Genomic DNA, 16,795 nt, shown 5'->3' with positions numbered 1-16,795 from the left:
ATGCCTTTTGTTATTTTAGATTTTTTTCCTAAATATTGCTGCCCATCTCCAGTGAGAAATAATCTAGACTTATCATTTAAATGATAATAATATATAATATTTCTATATGAATGATAATAGTATACAGTTGACCCTTGAAAAATATGATTTTGAACTGCGTGAGAACACTAAACATGATTTTTTTCAATAAATATATTGGAAAGTTTGGGGGAGATTTGTGACAATTCGAAAAACACACAGATAATCAGTTTAGCCTAGAAATATCAACAATTATTTTTTAAAGTTAGGTATGTCATGAATACATAGAACGTCAGTAGATACTAGTTTATTTTATTATTTGCTACAATCAGATATAATAAATCTGTTATACAAAGTAAATATTTATCAAAACATAGAACACAGACCACACATGGCTCCATTAGCTGTCAAGAGAAAGGGTAACAAACTTAAAGATGCAATATTAAATCATAACTGCATAAAGTTAACAGTGGTACATACCCCACTACTTTTATAATTGTGTAACCACCTTCTGTTGCTGTTGCAGTGGGCTCAAGTGTTGTCAGTATTCACTTAAAATGCCATGTGATGCTAGTCATCTTTGTGTCAGTAGTTCCTTCCTCCTGCAAATTGTGATTCACTGTAAAAAGCAATCTCCTGCGGTTCTTGAGTATTTTTTTAATCATGTTTAGTGCCATACCATAAACCTTGAATAACATCATTGAAGCCATACAAAATGCCACTAGCGGTGCTAGAAGTGTTCCCAAGCATCAAAGTCATCACATTACAAGAAAAGTTGAATTGTTTGATATGTACCATAGATTGAGGTTTGCCTGCTATTTCAGACAGGCAATAAAACTTGTAAAGAGATGCTGTAAACTAATGGTATTGATTTTCCCTTCCTTATGATTCTCTTAATAACATTTTATTTTCTCTAACTTTATTGTAAGAATACAGTAATAAAATAAATATACAAAATATGTGTTAACCATCTGTTTGGGTTGTCAGGAAACCTTCCAGCCAACAGTGGGCTATTAGTAGCTAAATTTTTAGGGGAGTCAAAATTACACATAGAATTTTGACTGTTTAGGGGTCAGTACTTTTAACTCACAAACTGTTCAGGTATCAACTGTATATCTTCTAGAAGACTGACATGTGAAGACTATAATGATTTTAATGCTTAAAATCTTTTCTATCTAGTTACATAGTTGCTCTAGAGCAAAACTCTTTAGGAAATTCATGAATGTGATGGAATTTCACCATAGTAATTTGCTCTATTTAATTGGTAAGGACAGGAAAAGGTGTGCTTGTTACAAGGGGAAATATTTTACTTGCCTTCTAGTCATACTATTGGTGTGGAAGAGATTCCCATCCCAAGATTGGAGGGATAGCCAAACACACTACATCTGACACTGGAATGATAAAATCAGCTGCAGTTATTAGTCACATCTACTGATAGCCTGAAGGAAGAGCAGACCACATGTCATGCAGGATCACATGGGGCCACAGGGGATCTGTGCTTCAGAACAAAGTGAACAACCAGGGTCTCCACTGGAGATTGTTATTGGTTTATTTGAATAGTTTCACAGACTGACAAAGAACTGAAACCTGCTATTCAGGGATAAGTGGGAAGCACATCTAGTCAATTTATTAAGCAGGGTTGTTGGCTAGAATACCTTATCCATCAGGGAAGAATGGGGATGGGAAGTTGTGGTTAGACCATTTGAGGCCCTCCTGGCTTCCCCCATTTGTCTAAGCAACACTTAATATTGGGCCTTAATATTAGACCTTTTACCATGGGAAATAAGTGTTGTAATGGAACTGGTTAGGAGAAAAAAAAAATGCTGCTCTATATTTAAGGCAGCCTGTGCATTAATCAAAATTTCTAAATATATTATCTGCATGGCCTCAAAAAGTAATCCAAGTCTTGAAATTTGTTTTCCTCAAGGATGTAACAGAGAAACTAATACTTGACCTATGTTTCTTGCAGTATATTTTTTAATTTAAACTTCTCATTTTGAGAGATGACTGTAAACTCACATGCACCTCTAAAGAGTAATACAAACATCTCTTACACACCAAACCTAGGTTCCTCCAGTGATAACATCTTGAAATACAATGTAAATCTAGTACAATATCACAACCAGGGTATTGACATTAATACAGTTCAGATACAGAACACTTCCATCTTCACAGCGATCCATTCTGTTTCCCTCTTACAGCAACACTTTCATCCCTTCATATTTCCATTCCTGAGCCCTGACAACCCTCCATCTGCCCTTCATCTCTAGAATTTTGTCATTGCAAAATATTTTATAAAATTAAACCATATAGTGACATTTTAGATTAACTATCTTCACTCAGTACAATTCCCTGGTGATTTATTCAAGCTGTTCTTTGTATCGATAATCCATTCATTTACATCTCAGAGTATTGTTATACTGCATGGAAGACCAAAGTGGGTTTAATTATCTGTATATTTGGTGATCATCTGCATTGTTTGCAGTTCTGGGTTGTTTTCTGGCTATTGTGATTAAAACTATTATAAATACTTGTGTATAGGTCTTGTATAAAGATATGTCTGATTTCTCTGAGATATAAGCTCAAGAATGTAATTTCTGGGTCATGTGATATTTTATTTAAAAAATTTCAAACTGTTTTCCAGAGTGAATGTGCCACTTCACATTCCCATAAGCAGTGTATGAGTGATCCAGTGCCTTCAAGTCATCACCAGGATTTGGTGATGTCACTGTTTTTTTTATTTTTATTTTTTTAATTTTAGCCTTTCTGATGTACAATGCTCATTGTGGTTTTAATTGGCTTTTACTCAATGGTTAATGGTGTTAATTATTTGTGGAATTTTACTGATGTTTTTATGCCTTATTGCCATCTGTATAAACTCTTTGGTGAAATTCTGCTTATGTATTTTGCCAGTTTTCAATTTGGATTTGTATGTTTTGTTTTTTATTTATTTTTTACTGTTGATGTTTGAATGTTCATTATGTATTCTAGATGTTAGTCTTTGACAGACATGCGGTTTGCAAATATTTACTCCCAGTCTGTGGGTTGCTTATCTTCTTAACGGGGTCTTTTAAGGCACAAATCATCTAATTTTAATTAGGTCTGATTTATCAATTTTTCTATTTTAAATGATAATTTTGGTATCAAATCTAAGACCTAATTGCTTAGGCCTGGATTCCAAATACATTGCCTTATGTGTTTTCTAAAAGTTTTATAATTTCATATTTCAGTACATTAATATATTTTCTTATAAGACATGTGGATTAATTCGAGGTTCATAGTTTCTCTTATGAATATCCTATTACTCTAGAACAATGCAATAAAGACACTATTTTTTCTTATTTAAGTATGAGTCTGTCAAAAAATCAGTTGACTATATTTGTATATTTGTGTGAATCTGTTTATAAGTTCTCTATTCTGCCTTTTATTTAACACATTGATTGATATGTCTATTTATCTGCCAATATTACATTCCTGATTATTATTATAGCTGTATAACAGACTTATTCAATAATGAGTTGAGTCATTTCCCCCATCTTATTTTTCATCAAGATTGTTTTAGCTCTTCTCTGACTTTAATATTTCCACATGAATATTAGAATAACCTTATCTATGTCTATAAAAAACTTGTAAAATATGAATTAAATTACATTAAATCCATAGATTGATTTGAGGGAAAATAGACATCTTTACTGTGTTAAGTCTTCCAATCCATGAACACACTATATCTCCCCATTTACTTATGTTTTCTTTGATTTCTCGCATCAACTTTTTGTAATTTTTAGCATATATATTTTATACAACTTTTTTTATGTTTTTGCCTGAATGTTTTATTTTCTTTGGAGTGATTATAAATGATGTTGTATTTTTAATTTTGTTTCCACATTAATCTACAGAAATGTGATTGAGTTTTGCCTATCAATTGATCTTGTATCCTGCAACATTGGTTAACTCAATTATTAGTTCTAGAAGGCTTTTGTTTCTGATATATATATATATATTTTATATATATTCACAAGGATCCATATATATATAAGGAATATACATATTATAGAACATCTTAGGATGTTCTATGTAGACAATCATGTCATCCGAAAGTGGGGAAAGTTTTATTTCTTCTACTCCATTCTAGATGTTTTTTCTTTTCTTCTTTTTTTTATTTAATTCAGTGACTACAACGTTCAGTTCTATGTTGAGTAAGAATGGTGAGAGTGTCATTCCCCACCTTGTTCCTGATGTCAGTGAGAAAGGAGTCAGTCTTCACTATTAATCTTAAAATCATCTGTAGATATTTCATGGATGCTCTCTGTGAAGTCATGGAAATTATTTTCTATTCCTAGTTTGCCAGACTTTTTTTTCATCATGAATGTGTATTGAATTTCATTAAATGCACTTTCTGTATCAATTAATATAATCATGTTGTTTTCTAATTTAGCCTGTTGATATGATATAGTGTTTCAAATGGTAAACCAACTCTTCATGTGTCAATAAAAAATCTGTTGTAGAATAGTATTAAATTCTTGGTTAACAAACAGAATTATTGTTAAAATTTACTGGATTTAACTGCCTAATATTTTAAGAATTTTGGGGTCTAAGTTTATGAGAGATATTGTTCTGCAGTTTTCTTTTCTATTTCCTTCTTTGCTTTGTTTCTTCTTTTTTCTTTCCTTCCTTCCCTTCTTCCTTTTATTTTCTTTGTACTGTCTCTAGTTTTGATATCAGGATAATACTCATTGCTCTTCTGTTTTCTGCAAAAGGTTACATAAAGTTGGTGTAAATTCTTCTTTAAATGCTTAGTAAAATTTAACAGTGAAGCCATGTGTACTCAAATAGTTCTTTCTAGGAAAGGTGTTAATTAGAAATTTTAAATTCCTAATGATTTTAATGCTATTATCAATTTATTTTTATTGAATTTTGGTACTTTGCAGTTTTTGAAGAATCAGTTCTGTTATTCTCAGTTGTCAAGTTGTACTGAAAAGTTGTTTATAGAATTTCCTTATTATCTTTTCAGTAAGTTCGAGATCCTTAGTGATATCTTCTGTTTCATTTCTGCTATTAGTCATTGCATGTTTCTCTGTTTACCTTTATCATTCTTGCTAATGGTTTATCGATTTTATAGATATATTCAAATAATTAGCTTTTTGTTTCATGGATTTTCTTTTATTGTTTCCATAATCTTAATTTTATTATTAATTTTACTATTATTTTCTTTTACTTTTACTTTTTCTTTCTTTTTTTTTTTTCTTTTCTTTTTTTTTTTTTTTTTTTTTTTGAGACGGAGTCTCACTCTATCGCCCAGGCTGGAGTGCAGTGGCGCGATCTCGGCTCACTGCAAGGTCCGCCTCCCAGATTCAAGCCATTCTCCTGCCTCTACCTACGGAGTAGCTGAGGCTACAGGCGCCCGCCACAACGCCAGGTTAATTTTTGTATTGTTAGTAGAGACGAGGTTTCGCGGTGTTAGCCAGGATGGTCTCGATTTCCTGATCTCGTGATCCACCTGCCTCGGCCTCCCGAAGTGCTGGGATTACAGGCGTAAGTCACTGCGCCCGGCCAATTTTGCTATCATTTTCTAACTTTTTTCTTTCTCCTTGTTTTTGACTTAGTTTGCTCTTTGTTCTAATACTAAAAGTAGGAACTTAACTTATTGATTTGAAATTGTTTCTTTTTCTTATGTAAACAATTCTAATGTTTTTTTTTCTCAGCAGTGCTTTAGCTGTATCTCACCTCTATGGATGCATTGTATTATAATTCTCATTTAATTTCATGTATTTTTTGTTTCCTTTGAAACTTGCTATTGGGCTTACAGATTATTTAGAAATGTGTTGCTCTGTTTCCAAATGTTTTAAGATTTTTTTTTTTCTGTAACCAGTTTCTAATTTGATTACATTATGATTGGAGAAGACACGCCACATATTTTAAAATTTCTCTAAATTGTTTAGACTGTTTTATGATCCAAGATGTAACCCATATTGGTGAGTGTTCTCACCAAATGAAGTGAAGTATGGGACTTGAAGGAAATGCACATGCTGTCTTGTAGATTAAAGAGTTCTATATGTGTCAATTAGTTCCTATAGTTGATGGTGTTGTTCAGCTCTTCTGTGTTGTTGCTAGTTTTCTGTCTATTGATTGTATTAATTACTGAGAGTGGGGTGTTGAAGTTTCCAACTACAATTGTAGATTTGTCTATTTCTCCTAACTCTATCTTTTGTTCTTTCCTGTATTTAGAAGATCTATTGTGTGGGATATACCCACTAATAATCACTATGACCTCTGTATTAGTTTGCTAGGGCTACTATAACAAAAAGACACAAGCAATGAGCCTTAAACAACAGAAATTTATTTTATCACAGTTCTGGAGGCTAGAAATCTAAGATAAAGGTGTTGGCAAGTTTGTTTCTTCTAAGGGCTCTCTTCTTGGCTTGCAGATAGAGCTTCCTTCTTGTGATGTCTCACATAGCCTATTCTCTGTGCATGCACATCCCTGATGTCTCTTCTTCTTTTAAGGATGCCAATCATATTGAATTAATGTCACTCTCCTGATATCATTTAACCTTAACTCCCTATTTAAAGGCTCTATTTCCAAATACAGTCACACTGGCATTAGGACTTCAAGATATAAATTTTGCTAAACATAATTCAGTCAATAAAAACATTTTAATGGATTAATTATTTTATCATTATAACATATATTTTTATAACTCTGATAATTTTCTTTGCTTTGAAACCTGTTTTATCTGATATTAATATAGTCATTCAATTTGTTTTTTTAACGTTAACGTGGTTTATCTTTTCCCTTTAAGTTTCATCCTGCATATGACATTGTGTTTGAAGTGAATTTCCCGAAGACAGTATATAAAGCGTGGATATTTTTAAAATCCACTCTGTCAATCTCAGTGTTTTAATCAGTGTATTTTCATAATTTACATTTAAGTAATTTTTTGTTGTACTGCATAAATCTGTGATTTCATTTATTTCTATTTTCTCTATTTTGCATTATTTTTCTTTTCTTCCTTTCATTTGGATTACATGAATATTTTATAGAATTCCATATTTTCATTGTGTTTTGGAATATATCACTTTGTATAGTTATCTTAATGGTTGTTCTAAGCAGTACAATATACATATATAACTTACCACAATCAACAGTTACTGACATTTTACTTTTTTTTTCTTTTAACACAAGACTCTGTCTATGTTGCCCAGGCTGAGTTTCAACTCCCGAGTTCATGTAATTACCTCACCTCAGCCTCATGAATAGTTGGGATTACAGGTGCACAATACCGTATCTAGTGATATTTTACCACTTCAAGTAAGTACTGTATCTGTAGTTCTATTAATATCTCTGTACTGCCTCATTATAAAAATTTGTCTCAATTATTTCTCTGCATACACTATAACATAACTTTTGCTTCTGCCATCCAATATGATTTTTAAAACTCATGAGGAGAAAAAAAATCTTTCCCTAATATACCTATTTTTAAATTAAATCCCAGATTTCCTGTCATCATTTTCATTCTAATTGGATAGATTTCTTAGCCATTCTTTAAGGGTAAATTGCTAGGATAAAATTAAATATTTCTTTGCCTGAGAATATCTTAATTTCCCCATCAACCCTGAAGGACAGTTTTGCAAGATATTGAATTTGTGGTTGACAGTTCTTTTTCCTTTCAGCACTTAAAATTATCGTGCCCCTTTCTTCAGACCTTCATGGTCAAATCGGAATTTCACTTTTATTTGAATAAGTTTTTTGTTTGTTTGTTTGTTTTGGGTTTTTTTTTTTTTTTTTTGGTACAGATAATGCATCATTTCTCTCTGATTGCCTTTAAGATATCTTTCTTTGTATTTCATTTTTAGAAGTTCACTTATCATGTGTCATGGAGAGGATTGCGCTGAATTTATCTTGTATGGGATTCACTCAGCTTCTTGAATCTGTAAATTCATATTTTTTTTTTTTTGCCAAATTTGGGGAGTTTTTAGCGATTATTTTTTGAATATTTTCATACCTGTATTCTTTCTGCTTTTTCCCTGAGTCTCCAATAATAGAAATGTTTGATATTATGTTCTGTTCCACATGTCCCTGAAACTGTATTCAGGTTTTTTTTCAGTCTAGTCTGTGATTCAGATTGAGTAAATTCTGTTGATCCCCTCAAGTTTACTGCTTCTATCTTCTGTCATCTCCACTCTACTACTGAACCCATTAAACAAATAGAAGGTATAAGATAGAGTCAAATGGAAATTATGGAACCAAGAAATGCAATAACCAATTAAAAACTCACTTGATGGGTTTTTATTTTGGTTATTACATTTTTTGATTCCATAATTCCCATTTGATTCTGTTTTATAACTTCTATTTATTTAATGACTTTTTATTTTTTTCATTGATTTCAAGAGATGCATAATTAATTATTGAAGCATTTTTGTGATAACTACTTTGAAATCTTTGATATACAGTTCTACTATATTATTTATGTCCGTGTCAGCAACAGTTGGTTGGCTTCTTTTTCTCATTTAAGTTTTGATTTTTCCTAGTTCTTGTTATAATGAGTGATTTTTGACCACATACTGGACATTTGAGATTGTATGTTAGGAGACTCTTAATCCTATTTAAATCTTCAATTTTAACAGGCAGTTGCCCTACTTAGGTTTAGTGTACAGGTAGTGGTCTAGTTTTGTGGGGTGTAATTCCAATAACAATTTAGTTTTCTGAGTCCTCACAATGCTATTCTGAACTGCTTTGTTCTGATTCAGCTTAATGTCTCGCTATTCCCTGCTGGTACTGATGGCAGAGGTGGAAGTTGCTTCCCTAAGCACCCAGATCTCTTATGTAGGACATGCTGAATGTGCAGATGGAGAATATTTCATGCAGAGCATTGGGCTTCCCATTATGTCTCTGGTGGTGGCACCCAAAGGAGCGAGGTGCCTACCCGAACTCTTTAACCCACTGGATAGAGGACAAATTGATGCCTGACTTAGCACTACTTCTTCTATTGCAGTGGATGGCTAGGAGTATTGCTTTTTATTTTTGGGCAGAAGATGAAAAAACACCAGGCCTGTTGGCACTTCCAGGGCAAATGGAGAAGCCCATCTGCCGCTAACAAATGTGGGACATGGTTTGGGTGGGAACGACAGGCACATTGGATTGCCTCTGCTGGAGGACCCAGGGGAGAATGTGAGCTGGCCCACCCAGATTCTGCTGCTGCCACTGAGCAGTCAGTCCCATTGTCACAGGTGTGAGGCCAGGGACAGAGGGCAGATGTCGCCAATACAGCTACTAGACATTGAATTTCCCATTAGATCTCTATCAACTTACTCTTTTTCCTGGTTTGTTGGCCAGAGAGACCAGAATGTACCTGCGTTTTGTTTGAGTGGACTTTTGTTTTGTTTTATTTTTCGTAATAGGCATTTTCAGATAGGAGTTTCATCTCTGTTTAATTGCAGGTATATTAATTAATGTAGATATTGTATTATCTAAATGTTTTTGCAATGAGTCATAAAATTAATATGTCCTTTAAATATATCTATAAAAATTAACACACAGCAGAACCATATTCTGATATAATATAGGAAACTGGCTTGAAATATGTTTTTCAGTTATTTTTAAATGTTCATTATTTAGCTTCAGAATATATTGGATATTTATAACTGGGTTGCCTTAGATTGCTTGTCTGTTGACATTCTCTATAATTTGTGGTATTTACTATAGAAAACACTGCATTTTTCAGTGCATTTTTATTTTCACTTTATGCTCCCTGCTGTGGAAAGTAATTTATCCTTGAGGATATAATCTGTCAAATTCTAGGTTCTATTTAAGATAAAATATTTATTTCTTTATTAATTTTGGTTTTAATAAGTTTCCTTAATCAAATTTTATAATGTATCTTATTTTATTTCAATATTCCGGCAAAAATGGTTCATATATGATAATAATTTTTGGCAAATTTATTTTTATTTTAGTTATACTACAAACTAAAGTTTTACATTGTGTAAGAAATCTTGGGTACAATTTTGTGTATTTCTATATTTATGGTATTGCATGCACACACAGATACACACATACATGTACTGAGATTTAGTTACCTAAACAGTAGGGACTGACTGATATAAGTAATATTTTTATACATTCAGATATTGTCTTACACTTTAAAAATAGTCTTTATTATCGATATAGGAAACAGCTCCCATTATTACAAAATTACCAACTTGATAACCTGGTTGGTATAGTATTTATCATAATAGTTCATGTAAGAGCTAGATTGTTATAAAAAGCAGGCCCCAAAATGCAACAGCTTTACTAAAACAGGTGATTTCTCTGTCATGAAACAATTCACTTTACTGTCATTCTAAGGCTTATGACATTGTTCTTGGCTTCATTGTTTATCCTAGATTAGTTTTACATCCATATTCAGTTTGTAGATAGAGGAAAAGACAGGCAAGAATTTCGGGACAATAAATTTTATAAAGTTGACCAGATGGAAGTTTTGCACTTCTTTTTCTGTCTTTTTTGGTGATAACTGAATCATATGGCCACATCTAGCCACGAGGGGGCTGGAAGATGTTGTGTATCACTGGGCATTCATATACAAAGGAAAATGAGTGAACAGATATGAGAGGCAGCCTGGAACTTTCCATAACTTCGCAGTATTTTACTCTAGATTTCTCTTCAATTAGCCGAAACTTGACTTTTCTATATTATAAACATAAGGAGAAATGAGGAGGTTTTACATACAACTATCCTACTATTAACCTGAACAAATGTTAAACTCCGGTTTGACATACTTGATCTTATTTCTAAGGTCTAGGTTTATGGACTGTTTAAAAAAACACTTTTGTGAACGGCAAATAAATACAGATATAATTAAACATGTATTAGGCCGGGCGCGGTGGCTCACGCCTGTAATCCCAGCACTTTGGGAGGCCGAGGCGGGCGGATCACAAGGTCAGGAGATCGAGACCACGGTGAAACCCCGTCTCTACTAAAAATACAAAAAATTAGCCGGGCGCGGTGGCGGGCGCCTGTAGTCCCAGCTACTCAGGAGGCTGAGGCAGGAGAATGGCGTGAACCCAGGAGGCGGAGCTTGCAGTGAGACGAGATTGCGCCACTGCACTCCAGCCTGGGCGACAGAGCGAGACTCAGTCTCAAAAAAAAAAAAACCAAAAAACCCCCCCCCCCCCAAAAAAAAAAAAAAAAACCATGTATTGTGTCTCTTGAATGTTTAAGAATCAGGAAAGCATAAATATTTTTATTAAGGGTGTGGAGGCTATTTTTCACTTTTGCTGAGTTTCTCTAAATTTTTGTTTGTGTTTAAATGAAAGTCTGGGTAATTCTAATTTACAACTACATGACAAATCTTCCATCAGAAAACCAGTGAAAACACAATAAGAGGCCCTGAACCTTAGGAGAGCCCCCAGGACTCCATAAACATGTGCAGAAGCATTTGGCTATCCTAACTGTCACCAACCAAATGCTAACTTCGCTACAATTGGAAACCAATTCGAAAATTCACATACAAATATGAAAGCCAAATATTCTGCTGAAACAAATGTTTTCAACTGAAACAAATGCTTGGGTTGTTTGCATGTGCCCAAACCAAATATTTTCTTGTAACAATAAATCTGTTTCCAAGTTATCTTACTCTGCATCATTTATTAACTAAGCAAGGCTTTATATTAAACAAAAGTTGATACTATCCTATACTTTATTCTGCTTTATTTTGAAGAAAACATGAAATAACCACTGACCATGAAATGGTATACTTTGTTCTGAAGGGTCAGTATCTGAGGAAAAGAGCCCTCACATACACTAAGGCCCTCTGTGGGAATGCTTAGAATAACCCCTAATTGTCTGCTTAGCTCTTAATACTTATTCAGCTTTCACCTCAATCATAACTTCTTCAGGAAAACCGTCCCTGTTTAAGTTAAATACCACAAACATTCTATATTTTTATTGTAAGTCGTATTAATATGTATCTCTTCCACTGTGCTGTAAGCAAAATAAGAGTAGTGACTGTGTGTGACATGTAAAAGGCAAGCAACAGTTATTGGGTAAATAAATGGAGATAATACTATGTGACACCTGCGGTTGATTCGAGAATGCAGTGGGTTATTGCATGTAAAATGCTTAGTGCTTGGCACATGGAAAGCAATTATTTTTTTCTCCCAATGAAATGTAAGCTCAATGGAGTCAACATTTTTTTTTCCAACCAATATATTCATGAAACATAGAAGAAATTCTAAGATATAAAACATTCTCAATACATAAAGAATGAATAAATAAAAATGAGTTGAACCCCAAATGCAAGGTTATTTATAAAAAAAATCTTGACTTTATTACTGAGCCTGAAGGAATGAGTAAATAAATTATATATATACCCTTTATATATATATAGATAGATATACACATATATGTATATATACACACCCATATATATGCACATATATGTGTGCATATATACGTATACATATATATGTGTGTGTATATATATAAATACACATCCACATACATATATACCTTTAATTGTCTGACTGGTATAATGACTCCAGAGAGAGTATGAAAACAAAGCTGGGTACAGCTTGAGACTGGTCAAAAAAATATATCCTATTGGAAGCACTCTGATAATTTCTAAAGCTTTTAGAGCCATCTGATAAGAGTCAGTCTTGAATCTATTCTACTATTTCCATACAGTTTAATGAAAATGGACTTATTTTGTATAATACTATCTGGAATACAGATTTTAAAATTATGGCCAAAGATTAAGATAATGTGACCAGAATCAACTATGAAAATCCCCAAGGCTAAAAAAGATTTCTAGAACATACCAATTATTAGTTGGTGTGACTCATTAGTAGACATAAAAATGCTAGAAAACAACTTTTGGTATGAATGAGGACATGATACTTATAAATATATTGAATTACAACAGTTAAAATCACCAGCAGAAAAGACATTAAAAAATGAAAGAAAAGATAAAGAAAAAATGCAAAGAAAGCAAATCAGGAGAGAGAGACAGAGACAGAGAAACAGAGACAGAGAGAAAACAGTATTACTGAAAACACTGCACAAGAGCTTTTTCTCTAACACATTATGAAAATGCACAGGACATTGTGCACTAAGACCCAATGATAGCACTGATTCTGAGATCTGGCAAAACTTTGTCATGACCTATTACTGGTGAAATGGTAATGATGATCTATCTTTGTATGTAAAGTTCAGTGCTACCTTTCTTTACCACAATAATGGATATCGGGGTCCTTGTCTGACAGCTTATTTCAGAACTGAGCCAGGAGGAGTGTATACACTTCCCTGATCACTGCTGAAGGAAAGCAAAGGCTCATACTGAAAGCCACCATCTGCATGATACCAAACACCACAAAGTTGGCTATGCCTCCCTGCACAAATATGTTGATGCATTTGTATGGCTTAAGTCATCGAGTTAGTTTCAAAAATGTTTTTAAAATTTGTTTGACTTTTAAAAATGTGAATTAAGACTCCAGTAAAAATTTGAAGCCAATTTGAATAGACAGCTCTCAATTCCATTTTTAAAATATCGAGGGATATAGATTTTTTAAAAATTTGTTTTTACCTGAAGATCTTTAAGTATTTTATTTCTTTATATCTTATTTTCCATAATAAACATGTCTACATGCTTTATGTGAACATTCCTTATTTCTTCTGGCCTTATTTATGGCCTCATAGAGTCTATGTTGTGGCCAACTTTAAGCCACCAAATAAGAATTTAGTAGTTATTTTGTGTAATGTGAGATAGTATCTTTTATTTCACATTATTTTTCCAGCATTTATTTAGAAGAAATAAGGAAAAGATTTAGACTAGGTTACACAGCTATCAGAAGTTGTTTCCAAGTCTGCAACATTAATTCACGAGAAATTTCAACAGTTAATTATTCTTATCTGCTTTTTTTTTTTTTAAACAAAGTGCTAAGAAAAATTTCTTTCATTGGTCCTAATGAGGGTTCGCTGAATGATGTAATAAATGCTGTCTTCAAGAACATCCTGACTATTAATACCATAAGTATTACAGTGCAGCTTCCTCTTATATTATCAGGAAAGTTCAATGTGACAGTTTCCATTCACATGTCAGTCAAGAAGCCGAGAATGTATCCAAATCGCTGCCCAAGTACAAATGATCCAATCTGACAAATGTTTTGACAGCCTGAGTAAAATGTTTTCAGTAAAAAACAAATAACGTATGACTATTTGATAAGTCATTTTTCTGTACTATACAAGACATTTATTAAATATTGAAATATCAAAAAGAATATTTGCATTCACATATATTCATTGAACATGTAGGAGAATAATACTAAGAATACTCATCACCAACCATCTTCTTTAAATAAAATATTTCTATTACCTTGAAACCCTTTGCATAACTTTTTTCTACCTCATCCTGTTTTCCTTAGGGAGGCAACTTCTTTCTTAAATTTCTTTTTGTATTCTTGATTTTATTTATTATTATACTAAAATTATTTTTCCTCTTAATAAAACATTTTTAAATATTTTTAACTCTACTAATAAATTAAAGTAACCTTATGTTTCTCTGCAACATGCTTTTTGTGCCTTCAATGTTATTCCTGAGATTCAGTCATATTATTGTTTATACTTGTCATTTGTTCACTTTTACTTATATATCATAATTTACTTACATATGCTACCATTGAAGAACAACTGATTTCTTTTTGGGGGGCTAAGACAAATAATACTGACAAGGTTATACTGATACATGTCTCCAGGTGTATATCTTCTCTTAGGGTGAATACTAAAAAACAGATTTTATAGGACATCAATTCTGCTCAAAATTAGCTGATTTTACTAATTTAAACTCTTCAACAGTATAACAACATTCCAGTTTCTCCACAACTTCATCCTTACTTCCTATTGTCATTTTTTTTTTAATTTTCTGTAAATCGTTGGTGATAAGTTGTATTTTATTGGTCTTACGTTTCATTCCCCTGCTTATTAACAGTTTTAGAATATCAATGTGTTTTTGGATCACGTTTCATATATCTATTCAGGACTTTTGCCCCTTTCTCTTTGAATAATCATTTTTCTTTTATTCATCATTTTCTTGGTCAGCTACATATGTTGCAATTTATTTTCTGCTCTAACTTGTTTTATTTTATACATGATATACATGATATTTTGAACAACTATAATTTTAAACATTAGTGATATCAAACTGATTTTATTTTACTTTTGCTCTTTGATTCTTAAAAAAATTACTGTCAACTGAGGTCATAAAGATATTCATCTGTATTGAATTCTAAAAGTTTTATTGTTTTTCCTTTAATATTAAGGTTTTTAATCCACCTGGAATAATTTTTGTGCCTAGTACAAGATAGAGTTCCAGCTTCACTTATAATCCACATAGATAATAAATTATATCAACATCATCCATTTAAAACTTCATCAATTTACGCAGACCTACAAAGCCCAATTTGTGATATATGTATATGTGGATTGTTTCTGGACTTTGTTTTCTACTACTTGATGTTTTCTTAATTCCTAGACTAATACTATTGTCTTATTTATCAAAAGACTATAATAATTTATAATATTTGATCATGCAATTCCCTTTTCCTGTTCTTCACAGGTATGTCTTAGAAAATTCTGGCACATTATCTTTACTATAAATTTTAGAATCTTATTGATATGATACACAAAATAAACTGTAGGGATTTTGACGTTCAGTGTATCAAATTTATAAATCAGCTTGGGAAGTATTGACATTTAAGGGTTATAGACTCGTCCCATATAACACTGGCATATGTGTCCATTTATTTGGGTCTTGCTTAATGCTTCCAACAAAACATTTTTATTTTCTTCAGTAAAAGCATGCTAATAATCTTCAGGGCACTTTATTTCTGAGGTAGATACAAGTAACATCATTGGAAAATTATATTGTCCCAGAGGTTTTTTAGTTTTTGCTCCTGTAAATAAATGCAACTGAGATTTATGTTAAGATTTTTAATACAATCAACTCAGTAACATTTCTTATTAGAAATCACTTTATTTCTATGTGTTTGTTTTTTACATATAGATAATTATGTCATCTGTGAATAATTGATGATGGCAGTGGCCCACCTGGAGAAGCCACTGAAGGATGCCAGTTGCCGCGAGGGAGGCATGGCCAGGGTTGTGTCCTCCGTGGAGTCAGCGGAAGCTAGAAACAGGTGGGAGCCCTGCTCCCTACTAAGTTGGCCAAGTGGAAGCCCGAGGCTCCTGGGCCTAGCTGCAGCTGCCCAGCTGTGGCTTCAGACCCGGGCATCCCTGTGCTCCTGGGGTCCTGGGAAGCCCTTGGCCCCTACAGGCTCAGAAGTACCTGCATGCTGCCATGCAAGCCCCCTGCCACCTTGACCCGCTCTGGACTTTGAGCTCTGACGAGTGCGCGGGGAGGGGAGGAGGGCTGAGGGCAGCTCCTCAAGGGCCAGAAGGCCTCCCTTGGCATGAACAGCCTGAGCACCATGGACAGCATGTTGATGACAGGAGGCAGACAGGTTCCTAGGCAGAAAGGAATGTACCCAGTAAAACCTCCACCTTCAAGCCAGGGACAGTCTGAAGCCTGGGTTGAACTGCCAGTTCTGGGTGGAGTCCACCGCCTGGAGTGAGAAGTTATGGTGCTTCTTCAGGTTGCCCGTGACCACCTATGGACCAATCATCACGTATTTCCTGCCTTCTGAGTCCATAAAAATCCCAGGACTCAGCCAGACTCAGACACATGTCCGGACTACCTGACTGTGGAAAGAACTACCCACTTTAGGT

The sequence above is a fragment of the Macaca fascicularis genome, chromosome 4 (genome assembly GCF_037993035.2).
Source record: "Macaca fascicularis isolate 582-1 chromosome 4, T2T-MFA8v1.1".
NCBI classification, from domain to species: Eukaryota; Metazoa; Chordata; class Mammalia; order Primates; family Cercopithecidae; genus Macaca; species Macaca fascicularis.
This window is presented reverse-complemented; position numbering follows the sequence as displayed.